Genomic DNA, 7,336 nt, shown 5'->3' with positions numbered 1-7,336 from the left:
TGGTAGCAGCGTTTTTTCATGCCCTCTGCAATGCGGGGAGCATCACTCCATCCCTGGCTCTTGTCCCCTGCCTTGTGGGATGCATTTGCAGTTCCAAACACTGTGAGAAGCTAGTTCCCTAACTCCTCTGACTGCTTCCAGGCCCACAGAGAAGTAGGCCAGGGCTTCAGACCTGCTTTCTGGTTCGTGTTTCTGGCCCATGGACATGTTCTCTTTTGTTGAGCGTGGCAATTTTTTTAAATCTGTTGTTACTCTGTGTTGGTACAGATGGGAGACTGAAAGCATGACCCTTGACGGAACTGAATGTTCCCTGCTCTACACAATTCTCATCACCATTCTGCAATATTTTAGCAAATGCTCCCTCCAGGGACTAGCTGCCTGGTGGTTATCTGGGCTGTACAAAGTGCTATGATTAGGGAGTCAGAATGCTTAGTAGTCCAAAGTGTGGCTGAGTCAGACCGCCTGGGTTCAAATCCCAGATCTATCACTCGCTAGTTATGGAAATGTGGGCCAGGTTATTTACTGCTTTAAGCATGATTTTCCACACCTGCAAAATACATCAACAGTATAACTTCCCAAGTTTCTTCGGAGGATTAAATAAGATAATCCACGTAAAAGACTTCACGCAGGGTCTGGCACATAGTTGGCCCTCAGTAAATGTCTGCCGTTATTATGGTGGGTATTACTGCTTGGTTTGAATCAAATTTTCAACTTTTAGAGAATTATTCTTTTTTAAAAAGCTCCAATGGCTTGAAAGGCAGAATGGAAAAATGCCAAGAAATTATTTAATCGCTAAGTTTTTCAAGGCATCTTCATGTCTATTATCCGTATACTTTGTTTCCCTCATTTTGCAGATGAGAACATTGAACTACAGGACTTTGCACACTTCTGCTCATAGACACATGCGTGAAAAGTCACATGAAGTGGCACTCTCTAGGGCACTGGCAGTGCCACCAGAGAGATTAGGAAGCGGGCCTAAGAAAACCCTGGCTCCTTCATGGAAATCAGCACTCGCCATTTCCCAGATGCTGCAGACCTGTCAATACAGCTGGTGGTCTTGGGCCCCCGAGATAACACAACAAACAGGTGTTTGCTCCTTCAGATCCACTCCCTGACCATCTCTGCTCTGCTCTCTGCCCGGGATCTGTGTATCACAGCCACAGGCTCCCTGCCTTCTGGCTCCAGGTTGTGTTTGGTCAATGGACAGCATGACCAACTCTTTCCAGTCAACCCAGGATACAGCCATACCATACCAAACCAAACAAAACAATATAATCACAATATACGCTGCTGTTTTTGTTGTTGTTAGCTACCATTGAATCTGCCCTCGACTCTTGGAGACCCCATGCACGATGGAACAAAATGCTGCCTGGTCCTGCACCACCCCCATGGTTGGTTGTGCATTGAAATGTTGTGATCCATCGGGTTTTCACTGACTGATTGTGGGCAGTAGATCGCCAGGCCTTTCTTCCTAGCCTGTTTTAGTCTAGAAGCTCCACTCTAACCTGTGCAGCATCACAGCAACATGAAAGCCTCCACTGACAGACAGGCGGTGGCTGCACGTGAGGTGCATTTGGCTGGGAGTGGAGCCTGGGTCTCCTGCATGGAAAGTGAGAATTCTACCACTGAGCCACCCCTTCCACCAGCGGAATATGTAGCAAATACTTAACACACATGTGGGAATTACTTTAAGAGGAAAATATGAAAAATAATGTATTATATATTATTTTCTCTTACTTTTCTGTTACATAAAGACCATTATTTAAACAGAATAACAATAGGACTAATTAACAGTGGCAATTAGAAGGAATTCATTAATAGCAGGACTAATTAAACAAATAATATATGGGAGAAAATAAAATATTTTTTAATGTCTCTTTCTATTCTCTGATACAGTGATTTAACTATTTACTGCGTGTGTAAATTTTGGAGCATGTATTATTGTGTGTTTTTAAGACATGTAAGTCTAAGGCTTCTAAAAAGGAGAACATAAACATAACAGAACTAACTAAACAGAGACTGCCTATTGCAGAGCCATGGATTTCTCTTTATATATGACCTATCTGGCCCTGGGTTTGTAGTTCGGCCAAGATGACTTGCCAGGCCACAATCTTGCAGATTTGGACAGTTTACTATGCAAATAAGGTGTGTAAAACCCCTGCCAGCAGAAAATGTCAGTTACTATGCAAATAGATGGAGCCATTTTTGGTCCAGTGAGGGGGTTGATCAGTTATTATGCAAACAGTAGTTTGAAAGTCTACCAGATAGGATTGAGCCACTTGCTCCAAGGAGCCAGCCCCACAGAGATGGTCAGAGTCAAGGTGAAGAGGCAAGGAGTGAAGAAGCAGAGAGAGAGAACACTAAACGCCTTCAGGCAGAAGTTTGTCAGTGGAACTAGAAGTGTTGTAATATCGGCCAAGGGCTGTAACACTGCAGACAGCTAGAGGCCTGAGAGAGAGAGTCCAGCTGTGTGCACGGCCACAGCAGGGCACAAGAGGCCAAGAGGTGCGCACCACCCAGAGGAAGGCTGTGCAGAGGAGGCAGCAGGAGTCTATCCCAAGGGGGCTTGCATGGCCAAGAGAGAGTTGAGAAAGCTGTCCCACACTGAGGAAGGCAGGGATGTGCTCTTCACCCAGGGGAGCCTTCCAGACCTTGCCCGTATGCTTCCTGACACTGATCCTTATCGTAGCCTGTGACTCCTGTCATAACCCATATAACTGTGAGTATGGTCTATGAGTTCTGTGTGGCCATTGCAATGCATTATGGAACCCAGCAGAGAAGTCAAGAGTGCTATGGCCGGGGGTTTGGGGACTCTGGCTTAAGGGAACTTCTAAGTCAATTGGCAAAATAATACTACTATGAAAACATTCTGCATCCCACTTTGAAATGTGGCGTCTAGGGTCTTAAATGCTAACAAGCGGCCATCTAAGATGCATCAATTGGTCTCAACCCACCTGGATTAAAGGAGAAGAAGAACACCAAGGTACACGATAACTATGAGCCCAAGAGATAGAAAGGGCCACATGAACTAGAGACATACATCATCCTGAGACCAGAAGAACTAGATGGTGCCCGGCCACAACCGATGACTGCCCTGACAGGGAGCACAACAGAGAACCCCTGAGGGAACAGGACAACAGTGGGATGCAGACCCCAAATTCTCATAAAAAGACCACACTTAATGGTCTGACTGAGACTAGAGGAATCCCGGCGGTCACGGTCCCCAAGCCTTCTGTTGGCCCAGGACAGGAACCATTCCCGAAGACAACTCATCAGACATGGAAGGGACTGGACAATGGGTTGGAGAGAGATGTTGATGAAGAGTGAGCTACTTGTATCAGATGGACACTTGAGACTGTGTTGGCATCTCCTGTCTGGAGGGGAGATGGGAGGATAGAGAGGGTTAGAAACAGGCAAAATTGTCACGAAAGGATAGACTGGAAGGGCTGACTCATTAGAGGGAGAGTAAGTGGGAGTATGGAGTAAGGTGTATATAAGCTTATATGTGACAGACTGACTTGATTTGTAAATGTTCACTTGAAGCTCAATAAAAATTATTAAAAAAAAAAAAAAAGAGTGCCATGGCAGGAACGGCTGGTGTCAGAATTGGTGAAAACTTTGGCGAGTGGACGTATGTCTGACCTCCACCCTACACCAATCAGCTCCTGCCCCTGGATGTATAGGACTTCCACCACGGTCACGTACACATATATTTGATTTAAAAATAGCAATGATAGGTTTCTTTCTCCCTAGGGATATACAGTAGGATATTTTTACTCCATTTTCTTTTCTCATAATACTTCTCTGAACTGCCTGACACCTTTAGGACACCCTTCTTTGCTCGTTGTTGTTGGTTGCTGTTGAGTCAATTCTGACTCATGGCGACCCCATGTGTGCAGAGTAGAACTGTGCTCCATAGAGTTTCCCAGGGTGCAACTTTTCACAAGCAGATTGCTAGGCCTATCTCCCAAGGCACCTCTGGGTGGGTTTGAACCGACAGCCTTTCAGTTAATAATCTAGTGCTTAACTGTTTGTGCCATACAGTCAGAAGCAAAATTCGCTTTGATTTGCAGCTCTGCTCTTAGTAAGCCTGTATTACACTGATTCCTAGTGTCAGTGCAATGTGATGACACTGAGCTGAATTTCCTCTCAACCAAAGGATTTGAGCATGGAAGACTCACTAGCAAGTCTTAGACTTGTAGGGATTATTTTCTTTCTTTTCTTTTTAATATTTTATTGTGTTTTTGATGAAAGTTTACATAGGAAATTAGGCTCTCATTTAAAAATTCGTATACGTATTGTTTACCTACATTGGTTACATTCATCACAGTATGTCAGCATTCTTGTTATTTCCATTTTGGTTGCTTCGTTTCCATTAATCTAGCTTCCCTGTCCCCCCTTGCCTTCTCTACCTTCAGTCTAGGGTAAATGTTTACCATTTGGTTTCATCTAGACGATTATTTTGAGGAGCACAGTACTCATGGGTGATATTATTTATTTTATGGGCCAATCAGTCATTTGGCTGAAAGGTGACATCTGGGAGTAGTTCGAGTTCCAAGTTTAAATAGAGTATCTCAGGGCGATAGTCTCAGGGGTTAATGTAGTTTCTATCAGTCCAGCAAGTCTGGCTTTTTTTTTTTTTTTAGGAATTTCAGTTTTGTCCCACATTTTTCTCCCATTCTATCTGGCACAATCCATTGGGTTTCTGGTTGTAACAGTTGGTAATGGTAGCTGGGCACCATCTAGTTCTTCTGGTCTCAAGGTAGGTGATGTCACTGTTTGTGTAGACTATTCGTTCTGTAGACTAGTTTTTTCTTTGAGTCTTTGGTTTCTTTCTTTCTCTTTAGCTCCGGATGAGTAGAGAGCAATAGTTGTATCTTAGACGGCCACTCACAAGCTTTCGAGGTGCCAGGCACTACTCACCAAACTAGTATGTAGAACATTGTCTTTATGCACTATACTATGTGTAGCAATTAGTTTCTATTGCTTTAAAATGTCCACCCATTTTGTATATGCAGGCTTGTTTTACAAAACCAAGTGTTTGTCTGTCGGGTTCTTTGTATCTATAAATTCATCATATAGGCTACCCATGTCCAAAATGCCCATCACACATGGTGGGGGGGTGGCGCTGAGCAATGAGACCCAGAGCTAAAGCTGAGAGACTGAAAATATGCAGACCACTGAGGCATTACTCATTTCCCCTGCTCTGGTCTGCTGTTGTACCAGGGGCCCATGTACACCTCATTCCTGATTAGGCCAGAGATCCCATCTAAACTGCCTTCCTACAGCAGCTCCCCAATCTAGGTGGCTAGATGGGAGTTCCAGACCAGTGTTGTGTCCTGGGACATTGACACAGTGGCCAAGTTTATTGGTGCTAGGGCTGCCACAGTTGGTGTGGCTGATTCAGGGGCTGGCATTGGGACAGTGTTTGGCAGCTTGATCATCAGCTATGCCAGGAACTTGTCTCTCAAGCAGCAGCTTTTCTCCTGTGCCATTCTGGGCTTTGCCCTGTCTGACACCATGGGGCTCTTCTGTTTGATGGTCACATTCCTCATCCTCTTTGCCATGTGAGGTTCCATGAGGTCACATACCCATCCCTGCTGCTTCTACTCCAGGTCATCACCCATGCTGGAATGTGCTAAGCCATTATTTTTATGTACTCTGAAGCACACTGGCTGGCATCATAAGCTGATGTGCTCCTTCTCAGGGTGTAGGTTGTAGGGGGTTGAATAGTGCTCCTCTAAAAGATGCATCCACCTGGAACCTTTAATATGACCTTGTTGGGAAAAGGAGCCTTGGTGGTGCAATTGGTTAAAGTGCTCAGTCGCTAATCAAAAGCCCGGAGGTTTGAACCCACCAGCTGCTCTGCAGGAGAAAGATGTGGCAGTCTGCTTCCATGAAGATTACAGCCTTGGAAACCTTATGGGGCAGTTCTACCCTGTCCTATAGAGTCACTGTGAGTCGGACTCAACTTGACTGCAATGAGTACTTGGAAAAAGGCTCTTCTAGGATGTAATAAACTTGAACTGGGGTCATCCTGGATTAGGGTGAGCCTTATGTGCAATGACAAGCCCTGATAAATGAAGAGATAGGGAAAGAGAGACAAAGGGAAGAAGGCCATTTGAAGACCCCTGTGAAGATGGCGGCAGAGATTGGAGTGATGCTCCCACAAACCAAGGCACATCTGGAAACATCAGAAGCTGGAAGAAGCAAAGAAGGATTCTCCTCTAGAGCCTTCAGAGGGAGCATGGCCCTGCTGGCACCTTGATTTTGGACTTCTGGGCTCCAGAATTATGAGAGAATACATTTCCGGTATTGAAGTCACCCAGTTGGTAGTTAATGGTTATGGAAGCCTAGGCACTAACACCGTGTTGTAAAGCATAGAGGTAATTTGAACTTGTGAAAGCTTAAGCTGGACTCCAGATAAGTTACAGTTTTAGTAAAGAAATCAAGAAAGTCCTGTTTTATTTTGGTTGCCCTCTCCTGGTCTCTTTTTTTTTTAGATTAAAGTCAACCAAAACAAACCCGTTGCTGTCTAGTAGAATCTGACTCATAGCGACCCTATAGGACAGAGCAGAACTGCCCTATAGGGTTTCCAAGGAGCTACTGGTGGATTCAAACTGCCGACCTTTTGGTTAGCAGCAGTAGCTTGCTATAGCTCTTAACCACTGTGCCATCAGGGCTCCTTAGATTAAAGCAGTTTTATTAAAAACAAAACAAAATCCCTTTTTGTTATATGAGCTTTTGTCACAATCTACACATAACATCCAACAACTCGGGTGCAGTCAGTTCATCCTTCCCTAAGCTACCGCAGCCTCTTCAAAGACCATCAAACTGTGTTGGAGAAAAAGCATATCAATTTCTGCTTTGTTGTAATCTTTTTCTACGTTCTCATCCTCAATGTAGTTCCAAATTGGAGAAAGGCATTCTTCTTGTCCCAAACCTTGAAAACATGGTTTTACGGCAGGCCAACATTTTAACATTGTTCCGTGGCCGGTAACGATGACAGCCATCTTGTAGACGTGTGTCTAGGAGGCTGTCTCCTTCCATTTCTGCAAAGCCAAAAGTCTCCTTAAGTACTTCCGCACAATTTAAGAAAACTGAAAGGTGACCAAGAACTTTCATTATGAAAGCACCCATATCACAGGTAAGGAAGCCATACCCTCTTTTAGCGGTTATGTGCAAGGTATGCAGGACAAGTCTCTTCTCATTTTCTTGGATAAGAAGTCTATAGACAGAATGGTATTTACCAAAATTTACATTTGTACTGTCTACCGAATGTGCAGAAAGATGAGCAGAGACTAGTTTGTATTTGGACAAGGTATCAACAATCATG

At 44.4% G+C, this 7,336-nt stretch overlaps 1 pseudogene; it reads left to right on the top strand.

Annotated features, from left to right (window-relative positions):
* The first annotated feature begins 5,008 nt into the window (after window positions 1–5,008).
* Window positions 5,009–6,263, top strand: LOC100673472 (ATP synthase F(0) complex subunit C1, mitochondrial-like; annotated as a pseudogene).
* Window positions 6,264–7,336: the final 1,073 nt, after the last annotated feature.

The sequence above is a fragment of the Loxodonta africana genome, chromosome 20 (assembly GCF_030014295.1).
Source record: "Loxodonta africana isolate mLoxAfr1 chromosome 20, mLoxAfr1.hap2, whole genome shotgun sequence".
NCBI classification, from domain to species: domain Eukaryota; kingdom Metazoa; phylum Chordata; class Mammalia; order Proboscidea; family Elephantidae; genus Loxodonta; species Loxodonta africana.
This window is presented reverse-complemented; position numbering and strand designations above follow the sequence as displayed.